We start from the raw sequence: 21,152 nt of genomic DNA on the forward strand, positions 1-21,152 counted from the left end.
GTAAGAACATGAAAGGTGTCAACAGCACAATAAAGAAAGTTGAAGAAAATTGCGAAATAGGAAAATTGAAAATAACAGAGATTATGCTAGGCAGAATGTAGGCACTGCTAAAGGCAGGTATACGAGAGCGTGTGAGAGAGAGTTTAAGTTTTTATATAAGAAGCAATACCGACTGAAAACAGCTGTTTCATGCGGCAACGATTTATGTGCGGACATATCTATATATATTTTATATATATGTGTGTGTCTGCATGTCCATGTATATGCCAGCAAGCAATTTATATACCGAGCCAAGCATATTTATGCACCGAACAAGCTTTTAAATCTGCTGAAAATTTATTTCTCAGAAATATGAAGGAAATATTGCAGCAGTTTTAGTTATCAACACCAGCAACTACAAAGTGTAGCAGAAAATCTGCAGCAGAGAGCAAACAAGAAACTCACACACACACACATACACGCACATATGTGGATACAAGCAGTTGTTGAAGATAGATTTGTTGAGCAGCAGACAGCAGTTGTGCGGACACGCTAACGTGCGATCTGTCACTGCTCGTTGTCCCTAACATTTGTAGAAACCTACTTAGAACAACAACAAAAAGGCAACACTAGTAAAACAACTTTACGAGTCGGTCAAACTGAACGCCGAAGAAAAATAACAAAATAAAGTTGATTTTTTTAAATAAAATGCCAAGTCGTCACACACACACCCCAAATGGCACTGTGTGCCGGACACAACAGCAGCATAAAATGTTGAAATAACATTTTTGCATGTGTCATTTAAGCCAACACACACACGCACATAGGCACGAACACAAACACTTGGCGGTCATATACAAGCCGAAGCGTATGCGCTTACATGGCCAACACAGCACGCTGCTGGCATATGTCAGTTATGTTTGAGCGCTTATTTGCAAGTGTGTGTGTTTGTGTGTGTCTAACATGCTGGCAAGTGCTAGAGTGAGCTAAGAAGACGGGCACATCCTGTGCTTTAAGGAATTGAATGTATATGCAAATTTTCTTGCTTTGATTGTGTGTGTGTAGCTGTGTTAGCTTTTCTGCTTGCATGTATGTGTGTGTTTGTCTGTGAGCCAGTTTCTGTAAGGAACTTGGCATTGCAGCGCCATATGGGTGTGTGTGTTGACGAAGTCTTTTGTGTCCTAACTTAACGCTGTCATTCAGCGTAGCCACAGCCAGCGTCTCGCCGCAAAATCACTCATAAGCTGCAGCGGAGAGAGGGCATCACTCCTTAAGGACACTGCAAGAAATTGAGAAAATTTTGAAAAAAAAACTAAAACCAAAATATCCAGACGCTGTAAATTCAACAAAATTACTCAAAACTATTTTTGGGAAATTTCGGAAAAAATAGGAATAAATAAATTTGAAACATTTGGCAACATACTTTTTTAGAACTATATATTTTATATCAGGTGGCAGCCATCATCAAAGTATTGCTGACGGAAATCTCTTTTACAAGTATTATATATTTATTTTATTTACTTGAGTTCTAATTCCATCATATTCTATTTTATCTTTTTTTTCAAGATTCATGGAAGTTTTATTATTAATCCCTCAAACAGGTGGCAACATTTTAATATTATTATTTTTTTAATATTAATATATTTTATCGAACCTTTGAACAAATTATATCCAAACCTATTCGATTTTACTATGCTATATCGTGACGAATTTTCGTTACGTAACGCATTTTCATTGCAGTCGATGGATTTTATTTTTCTTCATGTAAAAATTCAAAATTTTACAATGAAACTATAAAAGAATTTATGTTAGATTTTTTTTGTACAATTATTTCGGCATGACCCTAAGGACTAAGAATCTACCATGCATTCTGCGCTTGCATGCGTCTGCTATTTGCAATTCGACTTGGCACGTTAAGTGCATGTATTATGTTCTAAAAGATCCACAACAGCGCTCGCCGCAGATATGCCGGACTTCAAATGCATGCATGCGGCAAAGCAAGCGCAAATGCTTACACACACATATATATATATTTTGAAGGGGTGTGGGTACATACATGCATTACATATACTAGCTTATAGAAAAATATATAATATGTTATATAACAATATATAAGTTGTAGATAGTCAAACTCACATTGATATAAAATTCTGAAATATTTACTATACATATATGTGTGTACATATACACATATATACATTTGTAAGTATATAAGATTTTAACAAATCTCTTGTATAAATGAATTTACATACATACATATATATTTCACTTCCGCTTTGGCTTGCTCATCAAGCTTTTCAGCTAGCCTACAATCTGTTAGTAATAACATTAAAGAAAAAGCTTATGCTATTAGCTACAGAAAAAGAATGATATTTTGATATTCAAAAAAATAAATAAAATTTTAATAACGGGTGATTTTTTTGAGGTTAGGATTTTCATGCATTAGTATTTGACAGATCACGTGGGATTTCAGACATGGTGTCAAAGAGAAAGATGCTCAGTATGCTTTGACATTTCATCATGAATAGACTTACTAACGAGCAACGCTTGAAAATCATTGAATTTTATTACCAAAATCAGTGTTCGGTTCGAAATGTGTTTCGCGCTTTACGTCCGATTTATGGTCTACATAATCGACCAAGTGAGCAAACAATTAATGCGATTGTGACCAAGTTTCGCACTCAGTTTACTTTATTGGACATTAAACCAACCACACGAATGCGTACAGTGCGTACAGAAGAGAATATTGCGTCTGTTTCTGAGAGTGTGGCTGAAGACCATGAAATGTCGATTCGTCGCCGTTCGCAGCAATTGGGTTTGTGTTATTCGACCACATGGAAGATTTTACGCAAAGATCTTGGTGTAAAACCGTATAAAATACAGCTCGTGCAAGAACTGAAGCCGAACGATCTGCCACAACGTCGAATTTTCAGTGAATGGGCCCTAGAAAAGTTGGCAGAAAATCCGCTTTTTTATCGACAAATTTTGTTCAGCGATGAGGCTCATTTCTGGTTGAATGGCTACGTAAATAAGCAAAATTGCCGCATTTGGGGTGAAGAGCAACCAGAAGCCGTTCAAGAACTGCCCATGCATCCCGAAAAATGCACTGTTTGGTGTGGTTTGTACGCTGGTGGAATCATTGGACCGTATTTTTTCAAAGATGCTGTTGGACGCAACGTTACGGTGAATGGCGATCGCTATCGTTCGATGCTAACAAACTTTTTGTTGCCAAAAATGGAAGAACTGAACTTGGTTGACATGTGGTTTCAACAAGATGGCGCTACATGCCACACAGCTCGCGATTCTATGGCCATTTTGAGGGAAAACTTCGGAGAACAATTCATCTCAAGAAATGGACCCGTAAGTTGGCCACCAAGATCATGCGATTTAACGCCTTTAGACTATTTTTTGTGGGGCTACGTCAAGTCTAAAGTCTACAGAAATAAGCCAGCAACTATTCCAGCTTTGGAAGACAACATTTCCGAAGAAATTCGGGCTATTCCGGCCGAAATGCTCGAAAAAGTTGCCCAAAATTGGACTTTCCGAATGGACCACCTAAGACGCAGCCGCGGTCAACATTTAAATGAAATTATCTTCAAAAAGTAAATGTCATGAACCAATCTAACGTTTCAAATAAAGAACCGATGAGATTTTGCAAATTTTATGCGTTTTTTTTTTTTAAAAAGTTATCAAGCTCTTAAAAAATCACCCTTTAGAAGTTGCCATTTATTTGCCGCAACCACCTGTAGAAATCATGGTGGATGGTTTCATTGCGGCAACTGAAAGAATTTTAAGGCATTAATGATTATGAAAATATTATAAAATATAAAAAAAAAAAAAAACAAATATAAATAAACAGGCAAAGCTGTCGTATTGCTTGATATCCCATTTAAAGAATAATATCATTTTCAGTATAAGAATTTTCATGACTTTATGGTTCCAAGAAGTTATTATACGAAAAGTATAAAGTAAATACGATTTGTTCAACTCGTATACCTAAATAATTTAGACCTTCAACGAGACGAAACAAAACGATGAAGATTTTTATGATTTTTTGAAGAAAATATATTTTTAAAATAGTTTTCTAAAACACTTTTAAGTTAGAAGCTTCTCGAAAAGTCATCCCAATGATGGTGTAAACTCTGAAATCCACTTTTATAACATTTCTCTCAATTTATTTTTACACAAAGTGGTAACGCTATTAATTAAAGAGAAGAAATACTTCTCGAAAACCCCGCCAAGGGAATTATTAATCGTCTCATACGAAGTTTGTAATATTTTGCTCGGTTTAGTTTTTACGACAGTTGGCAACTCTATATCAAAATATTTTTTAATTAAAAATTTGCAGAATACTTTTTAGAAGACATTCTTCAACTCCTCTTTTTTGGTAAACATTTTTTAAAACTTTGATTAGTTCCACTTTTTTCTCTAGGTGACAACTCTATTGTTAAAATCTTAAAATCTCAACAGAAATATATTTCGGATGTATTTTTTGACTGAAAACTTAGTTTTTGAAATCCTTATACTTGTCACATAATTTGTAAATTTTTATTTAAATATAGATAGGTGGCAACTTTGTTGGAAGATATGATTTAGAATTATTAATAAGTGGCAACTCTGTTAACATATATGATAATTTATTTAACAAAATTCAGCCTTGTTTTCAAATACAATATTCTGAGAATTTTTTCCTTCACCTTTGACTTCTTGGTTTCGCATGTCTCAGAAACCGACGTAGCTTTGAGGTTAGAGCATATTGTATATTTATATACTATTGAACAAAGTATTAGATAGTTCTTAAGTCTCCTCCTTTCTATCTTTTCACAGTGCTTTTCCCTTTTCTCTTTTATCAAATTCAACGTCTGCATGCTCTACTTTTATAATAAGCTGGTCAAATTCCCTTGAGTGAAAGCGATTAGCTATTCAAATAGTTATTAGCATAGAAGAAATCTGAAAAAAAAAATGAGAAGGAATTGCTATTTAATTGTCCGCAGAGAGTGCTACCCATCATCTCTGCGACTTTTTAAGCAGAAAGAAAAATCTTTGCTTTGAGCTACTCCGAATTCCATAAAAACTTTAGAGAGCACATTTGAAGACACACATACTCATAACAATTTCTGCATTTTCTCTCAATTTTCTTCATAGAATTTCCATTTTTTATCTTTCCATTTGCTAACCACTATTTCCGTTTTTCTATTACTTTGCCAGTTATTACTATTCGTATTTGATTTTATGCAAATATTGGAAGATCGCTTACATTCGTGCAAATATTTGATGCGACTCATCTTGTACTCGACACGCACTTACACTTACACACACTAACATAGACATACACATTGCTAAATACTCAAATGAAAAATGGTAGTCAACCAAAAAAGGTGAACAAGCAGTGCGATAAAGAGTACTCATATAAAAGAAAAAAAAAGTATGGTTGAATTTCTCAACTGCACTCATCACTCTAGCATCACTCTTTTTTTCTCTGCACTTTTTTCACGCTGCATAATAAAAGCATTTGACTTTGGTAGCGATTGCGATTTATTTCGTGTAGTTTTCATGCTGGTGTTTTGCAAGTGCTCTGTTAAACTTCACATTTGTCACTCTTTCAATTGCACATTTGTTGACGAGCGTTTATTTCTTTTAGTATATGGCGTTGCAACTGCTCGGCTATTAAATATAAGCACACTGTGCATAAATAAGCCGGTTATTTTGTGGGACTTTATTTCTTAGAGTCCTCTGAGTGAGACTGCTGCATGCGCTGCGCTTGTGTGTATTTGCATGAGTGTTAACGATGGATTATTTTATGACACTGTGGCAGAGATTGAAAACGATTGCGCGATGATTGCCTGCATGTAAAATGCTTCTGAAAATATAGTTTAGAACGGATATGGAATAATAAGCTTTCGCATTAAAAATGGAACTTTGCATACGCGTACACAAGTTTATTTGCGGTTTAAAATCGTATCAATTAAGGATAACTTATAATATTGGATATGGCATCTATTGAAGATAGGCTTTAAGTGACATGCTTTTGTTGAAATTTAATTTGAAATTTTTACTCCAAAAGCTTTTAATGTAAGCTATACTTTTCTTTGTTATAGAAAAAAATTAAAAGAAATACTTTTAGTTACATTTTTAGTAAGAAACTTCGGCCAAACTGTTGTTCGACACGGCGTATGAGTAACATTTTTTCTCTACGAAATTTCTCCTTGAGCTGATATTTTTCCCTCCCAATTCATTTTAGTATGGAAAGACAAAAAAAAATATGTTGCTTTATTAAATTCATAGCATTTTAACGTTTTAGTTTTGAAAATATGTATTTCTATGTACTCAAAAAAGAACGCTAATTTTACAATGTACATATATTTCGCGGGTTTGAACAGTGAAATTGTTAAAATCTTTCTTTATTATGTTGATATACATGTATCGATAAAATTCAGATGTTAATATTCATTTTAATTTCTTACTCGTTTAGCAAGCATACACGAAATCGTTGTAAGAGCCAAAGGATATCCCAAAAAATCGAGCTTGGAAAGTGTTTCGACGATTGGAAGAAGCGATAGCGAATATCGAATTTTGAATAGTTTAAAGGCGGCACCATTAATGTAGACGAATAATAAATACTTTTTTTTCAAAAAACAAAAATTCCCGTTATTTTATGAACACATCTCTATAATTTTTTTTTCTTTCGTAAGCCTTTTTGTTTTCCTTTATAGGTCTTTTTTACTAGATCCTTTATTTTTGCATAAAATTTAAAGTATCATACTTAGAATGATCCGACTTATATTAAATAAGCACCGTTTTGTTCGTTAACTTGTTCTCGTTTTAAAGGTAATTTCATAATTTACTCTCATAGAAACCCTCGTATATATTGGCAATAAACTGGGATAGTCGATTTTCAGCAGCTTCATTTGAGATGGTTTTTTCACTAGCGACATCATTCATCTTAGATAGAACAGGAGCACTAGTAATTATTTGGTTCTTTCTACTAGACCTTGTATAATAGGGAGTATAAAACGAAAATTGAGTTCGAGTACATAAGATTTGCAAGCTACTCGAAACACAAGCTTGTAGAATAAAAGAGAGGGAAATAATGTGTCCTCGTGAGTAGTTTTGTTGCGAAGAAGGGCATAAAAAATTGAAAATCGGATATATATTTTTTCATTTGAGTCTTTTGAGTTTTTATTTCCACATATTATCATAAATTAATAAAATTTATTTATATTTTTTTCTGTCTCAAATATTGTTAAATACTCATATTTCTCCATTTTCAATACCTCTTTTTTCTCTACATATCAGATATATGATGATTACACTATACGGCAATGTCGCCTTTTTTTTGGTATTGGACCAAACTAGTTTTTCCCGGAGATTGAGTCATAAGTAAAAAAATTGTATTCTCAGATTTTTGAAGTTGGCTTTCAAAATCGAAATATTTGGATTCGAAGTTCGAAAAAAGGAGTTTTCAAAAAGAATATTATGAGAAAAATTAATATAAGCTACATTTTCCTCTTAATTCAAAGGTTTAAAAAGCTTATATTACAGTTGCCATGAAAGGTTAAAGTTCGATCTTCGAAATAAAAAAATGTATGTCGAAAATCACTGGACCCCTTATAACATCTCTCATATAGCTTGGCGAAAACGTTTTATATATCATTTATATATTAATCATTTTAAATTTTTAGTTGCTATGCCCTGTAATTAATAATAATTTTTTAAAAAGTCCTTTATCGAACTTCGAATGAAAATATTTCGATTTTAAAGGCTAACTACGAAAATCGAGGAATACACCTATTTTATACTCTCGGAACAAAGTTGCTAAGAGAGTATTATTACTTATAACTCAATCACTCGGAAAAATTGGTTTGGTCCAATATCCAGCCGAGTGATGTACAGTGTTATAAACAATTGATTTGTAATAACTTTTAATTATATGCCTTTTCGAATTATATTTTAACAAATAATATGTTTTTTTTTTCCATTTCAGGTAAGACAATCCACATCGCTTTATAAAAAATAGTTATAGAAAATGGGAAAAATATTGGTAAGCTTTTAAATGCAGACTATATTGGCAAATTGTAGAAGCAAAACTGTATCGATATATCACTCTGTTTAAAAATCAGTTTATATATTATAAATCAAAATAACTAATATATAATTAATGAAAACCACAGTTTAAATGCAATAAATTAGTGCTAACAACAGCTGTCGAACATAATGAAATGGAAATTCAAAATAAATATTTAATAAACACATATATTTATTTACATATCTCTACAGAAAGATATTGCCATAAACATCAAATACTGTTACTTAATAGCCGCAGCAATATTTACATACATAATAAATTTCTAAATTTGTGAGTAAATGCGTGTGGAAAACGCCAAACACTTAATTTAAATGCAAAATTGAAATTAATAGAAAGCAAGAGTGGATTGAATTTTAATGGCAGCAGGCTTTTCATCTTTAATGCCACATTTAACAACAACCGCAGCAAATGGTAGCAAGTATATTAAGGCAAACACATATACGATATCATAGAAAATTAGACTCAAATGAAATGAGTAGCATTTGAGTTAGATTAACATAATATTTTAGCAATAATTTACAAGTAAATAATTGATTAGCAAGAGCCGCAGTTAGCAGAAAAGCAACAAATTCAATTTGTGTAAATTTAATGTGGCCGTTATTACAGTTAAAGTACTGGAAGTGCTGCTTATCAGTTACTTAATTGATTACTTTGACGCTTGGAATAACTGGTTGCAGGTGTATGTGTTTGTGTGTGTGTGTATTAATGCCTTGGTGGTGCTTGTAAGTGAATTAAATACGAATTTCTGCTTGCAAATTAATTTTCGAGCATTTATCAGCAGTTTGACACGCCCACAGTCGCACACATACAGTCGCAGCAGCAGAGGCGGTAAACACATTTGCGATTAATTACGAAATCGTGTTTGCATTAAAAGCTAGACACATTAGCACATAGCGCATGCAAATATTAATACACACACAGACATACTTACATACTCACACTCACACATTTGTGGCAAGTTGAGCCCAAAATGCTGCTTATCCTTCACACCTTTGCAATGCAGCCATAATGTAATCAGTCAGCTTATGGCCAGGCATTTCACATGTTGCCACTTGCACATTTGTGTTTTATTGTCATTATTTGTGTGAGTATATGTTTCCTCTATAAATCTGTCTGTCTGTCTGTCTGTGCGTGCTCCGAGTGCGATAATTATGTTTGTGGCATAAACTGCAGACCTTCATCTCGGTTAATGCAAAAAGGCGAATTTAATATTTGCTAGCATCACTATTTTGGGTTAGAGCACCCTTTTTCTATATCTATACCCCCACTTTTATATACTACCTACCGTTATTTGTTTATATGCCAGCACTGTGAACCGTTAACCAACCATATTTGTTACCACAAATATGCGGCTGCCGATAATCCCGGTTTGTTGAGATATTTACCGTTGTAAAGGCAACAAAAATATTATGCGCACACCAAACAAATATAAAATGCGCTCGACCGGTCAACCCAATGTAATGCCGTTATTCTTAAGTACACATAAAAACTACGCTCTCCTCTCCTCTAACGCTCTTTGCTCTGCCTGAAAAGGTGGCATAGTACGACTTCGTTAGCTGCGAAGCCTGTTGCTGTTACCTTCTTCTCTTACTTTAACCGTTTTCAGAGTCGTTTTGTTTTCATTGCTTTCTTTTGCTGTTTTTTTAGTAGCTCGTTTAGTCTGCTACGCCTGTCTCGTTTGTGTTTTTGATTAAACTTGACGGCTTGAACTCGACCTAGTATTCGGCAAAATAGTGTTGGTTGGTCAAGCGACCTGCTGTCGAGTCGATTGTCTGTGGAGGAGGTAATGGATTGCTATGTATTAAGTAATGAACAGACAGGCATCTTTACGAGTAAAGTGATGTGTTTAGCAGACAGAAAATAGTTAAAAAAGAGACAAGTAAGGTAAGGCTGTGAACAAGATGCTGCTGATGTTGAGTATTTTATTCCGATATTCAGCTGGCTTTTGTTGTTGGTGTTACAATATTTGCTCAACTCTTCCTTTTAATGATTTTATGCTCAGACATTTTTAGAATTCCAATGCTTTTCGATTGATGTAGCAAAATGTTGTTGCCTACATTTAGGCGCAATTCAATTTTTAAGGTTCGAAGTTGGTTTGGTCTCTTTTTCTTCAATAATAACTAATTTTAGACTGTTTAAGAAGCTCACTAGTATACTATTAAAGGTTATGCTCAAAACTATCGGATATATTTCATATAAATAATATTTAGCGATAGGAAATATGGAGGTTAATTGGTTCTTTCATTCTCTTGATCTCTTCAACATTATTTCTCAATATCAGAAATAGTTTTTACTGTCTTTCAATGAGTTAATAACTAATATCAAGCATCACTTTGCTTAAATATACAGTAGTTTTCCGAAATAACGAACACATTAATTGTCAGGCCTGTTTGTTACACCGAATTTTTGGAGTACTCACTTAGAGATATGTTTTTTTTGAAAAACCATAAAAAAACAATTCAAATCTAATAAATTCTTCCATAATGGATCAATTCGGACACTTATACTTCTATATGCTGATCAAAAATTTTAAGCTTTTTTATAAAATCCAACATTTTTTTCAATTTGCACATTTCTTTTGAATTTTTTCCAGTTTTATTTTTAATTCTGGTTCGAAGTTATTTGAGTTTTTCTCTTTCTTCACATGTCTTCTTCATGTTGTTCGTTAAACCGAGTACTTACAAATTACCGATGTTCGTTATTTAAGGTACTCAATGTAACAAAATTTCTTGTTCGTTATAAGCGGGTTTCGTTAAAACGAATATTCGTTATTTCGGAAAACTACTGTACTTAATTATATTTTTGAAAATAACATTTTTTTAATTTTTAAATTACATATTTTTTCACTCATCATTCTAGGAACACAAACATTACATTAGTAATTCATTGCAACCAAAAACTGTTGCCTACATTTAGGCTAATATTGAATAAATCAATAGAACAATTTAACAGTGTGATTTTTGGACAAATAATTACGAAAATATGTAATAAGTTTCTTTCAAATACAACAAAAAATAGTTACAAAGGGTTTACTAGAGTTTTAACGTAATTATCAGATATAATATCAGTTGAGTTAAAACAATAAATAGATTTATCTACAGCAAATCAGTACAGTTCATCGAAGTTCAAGCAAAACTTATACAACCTCTTCTGCCTCCACACATTCCAAGATATTTAATTTCAAGCGAACTATGCAGCTCACAAATAAACTTAAAAGTTTCAGAAATAAAACTATAAGATCGCCTATACATACATTTATATGGTATATAGAAGTATATCCTGTGTGTGGCGATTTCAGCAGCTGATTGTGGCGTACAAGTTCCGAAAGTATAAAATTTCATGTGCAAAAGATTTCTATATTGAATGGCTTAGCGCAAAACTTTGGGTATAACCATAAGTAATCAGTTTCCTTAAACACTTACACACACATATATATATATATATGTATATACTTATTTAACTGTATAAGTGTTCATATGGGAAATTTATACGGTTATCTAAACCAATGTCTGTATTATCTAACAGCAATTTTGTGGGCTTGCTGAAAAGTTTCAATTTCTCTGTGTGCGTTTAATTGAGGACAATAACATTTTATTACTTTACTTGGACATGCTTGACACTTGAATGAGCGCAAAGGACTCTGGTGAAGTATTTGCGAGAAGGAGGTGAGTGTATAAAGTGAGGAGGTGAACATATAGAATTAAATGTGTGTGATATATATTATATGAGGAACCGTGGAAATTCTTTCTTTTATTTCACTCAAAACTTTCTCTCATCCTCGTTCGTGAAATAATTTCTTTCTCAATCCTTTTAACAATTTCCGTTTTAATATATATTTCCTGCAAAACTTTTGCGCAAGAATTACGTCAGTTTAAGCGCAAAATTAAAGTCTGCTTAACTCTTAGCCCGTGCGGCGTGCGCCTACCCACCCTGACCTTCGTGACCTTTATCGTTGCAACGTACAATTCATCAAATACAACGCTCCACTCCGCTTGGTTAGCAGGTCCAACACGATGAGCCGAGTTCAAAGTATAGTTTTTCCACTTTTACGACCTTATAAAAGCAACAACACACATGCAGGCTTTTTAAACAGTAACGTACTTGGATCAATGTGCGCACTTGTTTATGTATGTGTGAGTGTGCTCGCCGGCGCATACAAAGTCAAAGTTAAATATTTTTCGAAAAGTTCAACAAACAGCCATTGAAGTAGAAAAAATGAAGCAAACTTGTTCAATTATATATATGTGTCTGTACATATACCATTATATATATACCGTTATGCGGGTACTCAACTATATATCTGTGTGTGTGTGTGTGTGTTTGTGTGTCTGAGCGCTCACATGCGGGCTTTATTGCTTCATTGAAGTTGAAATTTCTATTTTTCTGCTACGTTTACTCTGCCCTGCTCTGCTCTGCTGCGGCATTGCAGGAACTAAAGAAAACTGCACACAGCCATTAAAGTTTAATAACAAAAGCAACATTAAAAAGTAAGTCCTTCAGCATTCAAGCAAGCAACCAATACATATGTGAGCACACACGTTTACTTACAACTTGCCACTAGACTCCTGAGGACTTACATTGCTTAAACATACACACTCAAACAGTTATAATCACACACACACACACTCACACTCTCTCTCTTATAACCTGCCGTGAGCACCGTGAAACTTTTCCCCAAAAAATTTCTTTACGTTTTAAAGTGTAGAAGTTCGCGAACAAAAGCAACACTCAAAAATTACACCTGAGCGCCTGAAACTATGTAACACATTGTGCTTGAGCCATTACGTTGATATTAAAAAATATGAGAAATAAAATTAATTTTCAAGTGGATTTCAAGCCGGTGGCAACGCTTATAGTAATTTTCCGGCGCATGCTGCGTATTAAAGCAACGAGCCACATGTGTTATACCCCTCTGACATCACGCCATAACAGCTCAAACACTTGAGTGTGAGTGCGAGAAGGCGAGAGCAGCTAAGTGAGCGCAACTTACACAGCTGCAGCGGCACAAATACACAAACATACAGACTAACTTACCTGACTATTTACCTTCGTAAACTTAGCATCTTGGCAGCGTCGAACTGCTTATGTGCCCCTAAAAGCATGCTATCGCCCAAAACTATAAAAAATTGTGATATTGTATTAATAACTCATATGACTTGGCTGCTTAGTCAGTCAGTCAGTCCGACGGTGAGTCGGTCGTCGAATGCTTGCAAGAAAGTCTGCCACAGACACAGGTGTAACAAATTTGCGACGAGTAAAAAGTAACTGTAAACTTAATCCGCCTTTAGCTTCGTAATTGCGAAATCCGTTTACGCTCACTTGTAATGCTAAGCTGTGTAATATCCGGCGTTAAGGAGATGGCAGGAAAAGAAAAAAAATAATGACGGTAACTAAAAATGTGCCAAGTGCGGAGAGAAATGTACGTAAACAATTTTTGAGTACTTCAATATTTTTTGCCAGATATGTATTATCTTATTTCTATACATATGCATAGTATATATGTACACGTTTAAATATATTTTTGACTATTTTGGTTATTTCGTAGCAGAACATGAAAGTGAAAAAATTAATTTCCTTGCTGTCAGTGCGCTTTTGTGCGACTCTCCTGCCATTCCGGTTCAATATGAAGCAATTATTTTTTTGCTTTTTACATTTCCGCTCTCTAGTTGAAATTAATTTTTGTTTATTGAAAAATACCTATAAAAAAATATCTAAATAAAATATTTTATAAAATACATATTTCACTTACTTCACTTCAAATCAGGTGGCAACACCTTTAAAAAAATCAAAAACCTTAGTGGCTACAGAATTTTATTTATCGCTCTTTCTTAAATTAAACTTATACATATGTATATTTTTTAATTTGTTTACTCAAATCAGGTGGCAGCATCATAAAATCAAAATTTATGTGGCAATACTGATTTAAATTGCGGTGTTTCTAAAATTTAACTTTCTTATTTTTTTTAAATTTGTTAATATTTTAAATCAGGTGGCAACATTATAAATTCATACTCTTAATATCGGTATTGTCTCAAATAGAAGTCTTTTGAAAATTAAAAAAAAACATACTTTTTAATTTTTTTTTATTTTTCTAATGAAGTGGCAACACCATATACTATGTATTTTTAATGTCAACACTGCTTTAGATAATATTATTTTTAAAGTCATATTTAATTTTTCAAAATTCATTTGAACACTTTTCAGAAATTCAACAAAGGTGGCAACTCTCAGCCATTTTTAATTAAAAAATTTGACTTAGAAATAATTTAAAATTTTTTATCTGCATTCCAATGCAGATTTTTTTATTTTTATTTAAAAATAGTTGGCAACCCTACACAATAAAACATTACCCACATACCATTTAAATTAAATAACTTTTCATTAACTAGTGAATTCTAACTCAGATGCCATTATTTGTGCAGCATTTCATTCTCATTGTACCGCTCGCTATGCTGCAAATAAACCTCCGCACACAATACAAATGATGGCATTTGTGACATAGACAAATATGACATGACATAGAAATTCCATTAAGTTGCTAAATCAAACTATGCTTATTGATGCAAATACCTCATCAATACACATATGTAAAGTACTAAGAACTAAAATGCCACACATACCTATGCAAGTTCTGCTGCCGCAAGTACTTACGTGAACCACAGACGGGTGTTTTTGTCATGGCGTATGATGAACATTAAATTCCAATTAGCTTGCAAGTATGTTACTTGTGCTCTTTTTTTCTGATTTCTTTTTCTCTTTAGTAAACACAAGCACAATGCATGACATGAATTTAATATGGGTTATATATAGTGCATATGCTTATAGAGATTTGTATGTGTGTGTAGTTATGTGTATTGTCTAAGGAGACACATGTCAAGTGCTTTGTACGCAAGACTAATAGTCTTATGTGAGTGGAATGGCTCATATATTGATATAATTAGTAAACTATATATACAGTAGCGGACAGTGAAATCCGGACAACTAAAAAATCATAGTTATTTCATATTATTTTAGTCAAATGTTTAAACTTTTTACTTTAAAACAATAATATATGTAGAATAATTGAGTATTAAGTGTAAACAAAGTCAGTGTTGTTGATTGCACTTATTCTTCCATTTATTTTACTTCATTTTAGATATTTTATCATTTTGGTAGCTAAAAATATAAACAGTGATATCTTTTTTGTTCTTTACACTAAAGAAATATTTTTGACTGATGACGGTTCCACCTATTAGGACTAGTTGTGGAAGGCTATGGTAAAAAAGCATACCCAGACCATTCGGCTGCCTCCCTGCTTAACGATTCATTGAAGACATTTGTCCTTGAACCAGTCACATGTTCTCCGCCTTACGTACGACATGCCGTCGCTACAAGAAGGGTTAAATTTTGATTCATCCGAGAAGATAACATTTCGCCAATGAAAATGACTCCAATTTTCATGATCTTTTGCCCATCGTATACGGTTTTGATGCATTTTTTAGGTCCAAAGTCGTTTTTTGGCGGGCCGAAGAGCGTTCAAATCGACATCTTAAAGCCTTTAACGATCGGTTCTTGCGCAAATTTCTGTACCGACATCTTGAAATTACTTTACTTTAACATCCTCAGCAGTTTTGAAGCGATTCCTCAAACAAATACGTTCCATCACTCGATTTTCCTTTGAATTTGTCTCCATCTTTGCACCAAAGCCAGTTTTTTTCTTAAGAGACCTGGTTCTATCGATTTTTTAAAGGAATTCTCCGACGGAGGACTTGCTCTTATTTCATGAATTGTCAGTTTTTATTTTTCCAAAATCAAAATATTACTTTTTTGCATTTCGGGCATTTTTTTTTGAAATTCGGCATATTTAATTATTAGCGAAGCACAAGCACAAAATAAATTATTAAATTTTTAAAAAATAAACTAAAAGTTGCTTTAAAACGTGTACCGAACACGTATTTATGTGAAAGAATAAGCCTTTCGACAGTAAAATACACTGTTCGGTCACAATCGCCCGTTAAATACAAATAAAATGGTTGTCCGGATTTTACTACTGCTACTGTATATAAAAAGACAAAAACATAACATAGCATAACATAACTTAACATAACATAATATAACATAACATAGCCTAACATAACATAACTTAACATAACATAACATAACATAACATAACATAATATAACATAACATAACATAACATAAGATAACATAACATAAGATAACAGAACATGACTAGCATGACATAACATAACATAATATAACATAACATAACATAACATAAGATAACATAACATAGCCTAACATAACATAACTTAACATAACATAACATAACATAACATAACATAATATAACATAACATAACATAACATAAGATAACATAACATAAGATAACAGAACATAACATAACATAACATATAAAATAACATAACAGGCTTCATCTACTTTTGTCGACCTTAGAAAATTTATCCAGTCATATTGAGTTAACCTTTGACCTTTTATTGGGGGTTTCAAAACAAAATCTACGTATGACTAAAATTTTCGGGAAAAAGTATCGAAAATAAAATTCTTGGCAAAGTCCCAGAAACCAATATAAGTCAAAATCATTTTCAGGCCGATTTTTTTACCGAGTTCCAGTCATTTTTGTGACATGAAACCCCAAAAAACAAAAGTAACAAGTAAAAACAAGAAACAAAACAAGAAAACTTTTAACAAGCTTTTGTGTAAACTGATATAATAAAGGCTTGCAACACTAAATAAAAATAAATTAAACGCGCAGCAAGCGCACGTGTAACCAATGCGCTTGTACAAAACTTTCCCACGACACACGTTAAGGCAATTGTTGCAACAAAAGCAGCTTAAAAAGTGCAACATGTTCACACTTGGCGGAAAGTTTAACGGTCTCTCTCTATATGTATGTATATGCGCTTGTATGTGTGTATGACAACGAAGCCAGCCACGTTACACGCGCGCAATAATTGTAACATTGTAAAAGGTCTGGAAATCCATGTTGAAACAAAGGAGGTATATCCTGTTCATAAAACTTCTGACAGCGGCGTCGCAAATCCTTTAATGCATTTTAAAGTGTGCCACCGCGCGGGTAGCGCAATACGATCGCGCTAACTTATGCGCATGCTGGCATACGAACATAATGGACTACATGTAAAAGTGCGGCGGTTGAGTGACACGCTTACATATATTGTACAATATAAAGCCATCAGCTGCTTGAGGCAGCTAACAACTTTGCAAAGCTGACTGTAAAAAATGCTCTCGCAAAGTATATTCTTCTTATTTATTACATGTTTATTAGATTATCCGCTACAAGGTGAAAATAAGCTGACTTGCGCGCATGGAGATGATTATAAATGAGGAAGTATATTTGGATACATTTTCATATTTTGCTGAATGTTTATTTTTCAACATAAGTATGGCAATATTATAAGAAAAGAGCTCAGTTAAAGCCTGTAGAGTAACTAGTGGCGAAATTTGCTTTCAATTTTAGAAAAAATGCGTCAGGTGTTATAGCACATTTTAGTACAAGTATGAATTCACTGAATATATTTAAATTGTCGAAGAAAAAAATCGTTGCCTACATGCAGGCGTAGTTTATATAATAGCCTTTTCACACAGCCAAATTAATTGATCAATTAAAATTTTGATTGAGAAACCAGTTTTTGCCATTCACACTGCCGGCTACTTGATAATCGAACAGTTTTTTATATATTATTGCTTTTGCTTTTCACAAGAACTCGCAGATAAAGGACGTATATATAATTACAAATACGGTCTTTGTCGCAGAGTTGTGTTTCATTTTCAAATGGGTAAAAATTTAATGAGAAACTAATGTAGATTTTTATTTTGTATGGTAAATCGATCTCAATCAGCGTTTAATCGAGCAGAGTTCGGTTAATTGATCAATTAGCTCCTGTGTGAAAAGGCTATAACACTTATCAGCATCAATTTTGAAAGATATTTTATTTATATTTTATATTTTGTTTATTAAACTTTAAACAGCAAGCCTTTTAGTCATTAAAAAGAGCTTTTGAATAAATGAACTGGTTAGAGATTTTAAAGTTAAGATTTATTTACCATATCTATATTTTTAAATGATATGAAATGCAGCAAAATAATATTATAAAATTAATTTTGAAAATTTTCTTAAATTCGTTAAAAATATTTCACCTGAGGCTACCTAACATATTACTCTCATATATAAATATTAAATTCTCCCTTCGTTATGAACTATAATTGTACTAAATTTACTAAAATTCTATTCTCAGAATTAATTTCATCATGCTATCAACTCATATGTTTTCACCTGCTATGTGTTTATATATCAGATACAGATTTCCATTGTTCGCTTAACAAATAATTAATTGTCTGCACTTCTATTCGTCGAAATACAATACGAGTATTCATTCATACATACATAGCTGAAGGCATACAATACTCAAATATATTTATATATATATATATTTAGTGATTGTACTGTTAAAAATGATAATCAGCAGAATTTTGCTTTTCCAAAATATTTCAATTAAATTAGTGCAGTAGGAAGAATATGCATAATAAACTTGCTGAGTGTATGCAATAGGTTTTCATTTGATTAAATCGCTTACATTTTGTGCAGAGAAACCATAAATACACATTTAGTTAAAGGTGCAGTTGATAAGCAATGTGTTGTGCAATGTATGCTTAAATTAAATGAAAATTTAACGTACAATTAGTAGATTGAAATTAAATGGAAGACTTAAAATGCAGCTCAGAAATGATAATTTGAATTTGTATTATGTTAATGGAAGTGCTAAGGCTTGGTAAGCTGCAGGTTATACATTTTCATGGAAATTTGGTTAAATTAATACAATTAGTGAATTCGAATGAATTTTTTTTTTTTTTTTTTGGAATTTAATTTTTTTTTCGTGGTTAAATTTAGGTAGTGTCGATAGCTTCTTCTTTACAAATTGAGCATATCGCTAGATTGTACTCAAAACATAGTAAAAACGTACTCAAAATACTCCAGCTATTTTATTAATTATTCTAAACTTTAGTTATTATTCATTATTTATCCTTAATACTTAAACATTAGAATTAGATATTATCCTCTGTTTTGGAAAATGTATTACGCCTTAAAGTCCTGTTTATAAATATAATATTTAGCTTATAAAATGCGAGAGTAGTGTACTTCCTGACTTTTAATATTTACATAAATTGAGGCAATTAATAGTCTTTTGGCACAGCCAAATTAATTGATTAATTAAAATTTTAATTGAGAAACCAGTTTTTGCCCTTCGCGGTGGCGGTTACTCGATAATCGGTCAGCTGATGTACTATAACATAACATAACATAACATGACATAGCATGACATAGCATAACACAGCATAATATAACCTAACATAACATAAGATAAGATAACATAACATAAGATAACATAACATAGCATAACATAACATAACAAAATATAACATAACATAACATAATATAACATAACATAACATAACATAATATAACATAACATAACATAACATAATATAACATAACATAACATAACATAACATAACATAACATAACATGACATAGCATGACATAGCAGAACACAGCATAATATAACCTAACATAACATAAGATAAGATAACATAACATAAGATAACATAACATAGCATAACATAACATAATATAACATAACAGAACATAACATAACATAACATAACATAACATAACATAACATAACATAACATAACATTACACAGCATAACACCATTTCTCATAATATAATATAACATGACATAACATAACTTTCTTAAAATTGACCATATGTGGTCCTCTCCATATATGAATTATGAAATTAAGTTAGAATTTTCAAAAAATCCATTTTTTTTTATTTCATTTTCTTAATGTACGTATATTTAAGAATACACACAGAAAATTTCATATCGTTCCGGTGAATATTTTCAAAGTTACAAGCAAATGAAAAATTTGAAAAGGCGTTTCACAGTGCCTGGAAGTACAAGGTCCAAACTTTAAACGCGTTTTTCTCAAAATGGTGTTTTCAAAGTCGGTGACCAACATTACTCGAAAACGGCTAGACCGATTAGTCTCAAATTTTAACACGACCTTCTTAAATATATTTTTTAGTAATTAATCGTAGATTTTTTCTCTCCGATAAATATTTTTTTTTTATAAACAATTTAAGGCCGAAATTTTGGTGAGAAATCGATTTTTTTTTTTGAGAAACCGCCATTTTGTCAAAAAATTTTATTTTGCTTATTCCTTCGATTAATTACTAGATTTAACATTATTTTAACGAAATCTGTTTGGTTTTTTTAATTTCATATGATCCAGTTCCGAGATATAGTGGTCACCGCAAAACGTCTTTTTTGAGAGGAGCTCCTGGAGATCAGCTGTAGCTCTTTTTCAAATAAATATTTTTACTAGCACTAAGTCTTAAAAAACAGTTAAAAGATACCATAAACCCCTTAAAGAAATCTTTAAAATGTGTTGAAATTCCTGATTTCTTATTTTAATTACTTCGACCAGTAATTATGTACCAACCACAATTAAAATTAATTAATGTAATGGACTTATGGCTGAAACACAAGAAAAATTCCAATTTTCGCACATATTTAATTAGTGAAGTAAATAAAATAATAAATGACAAAAAAAAAACAAAATGCTGTACGCTACAAATATTTTGCTCATTTTAGTAAGAGTTTATTTGTTGCTGTTGTATGCTGCGAACATTTCCCTTAACTAGCTGTCACTTCCGCTTTTATTTAAGTGAACCGTGTTGTTGTTGTTGTTGCAACTGGCGTTGTTTCGGCTATTACTTCGATAGCTACACAGCAGATATGGTGTTGTAATTGTTGTTGTAAACTAAATTGTTGTTGTTGTTGTTTTACTCTTCAATGTAGTTGTTGTTACTGCTGTTGTTGCAGTCTTTAATGCCGTTGTCGCAGTGCGGTTGCAATGCATTTCGTTTCGTAATCACGCTAATAACTTGGCTTTCGAAAGTAATTAGCCACATTGCGCCTGCGAAGGCATGCCATGGCGCGCGTGTGTGTGTGAGTGTCTGTGACTAAAAGTGCAAGCACATATGCCTTTATGTGTTTGTGT

The 21,152-nt window shown here is 32.5% G+C and overlaps 1 protein-coding gene across 4 annotated transcripts in view; it reads left to right on the plus strand.

Annotated features, from left to right (window-relative positions):
* The window catches only part of Lrp2_4 (low-density lipoprotein receptor-related protein 2), a 352,676-nt gene that overhangs the window by 166,668 nt on the left and 164,856 nt on the right, over window positions 1–21,152 (plus strand). The window lies entirely within an intron of this gene.

The sequence above is a fragment of the Zeugodacus cucurbitae genome, chromosome 5 (assembly GCF_028554725.1).
Source record: "Zeugodacus cucurbitae isolate PBARC_wt_2022May chromosome 5, idZeuCucr1.2, whole genome shotgun sequence".
Taxonomy (NCBI): domain Eukaryota; kingdom Metazoa; phylum Arthropoda; class Insecta; order Diptera; family Tephritidae; genus Zeugodacus; species Zeugodacus cucurbitae.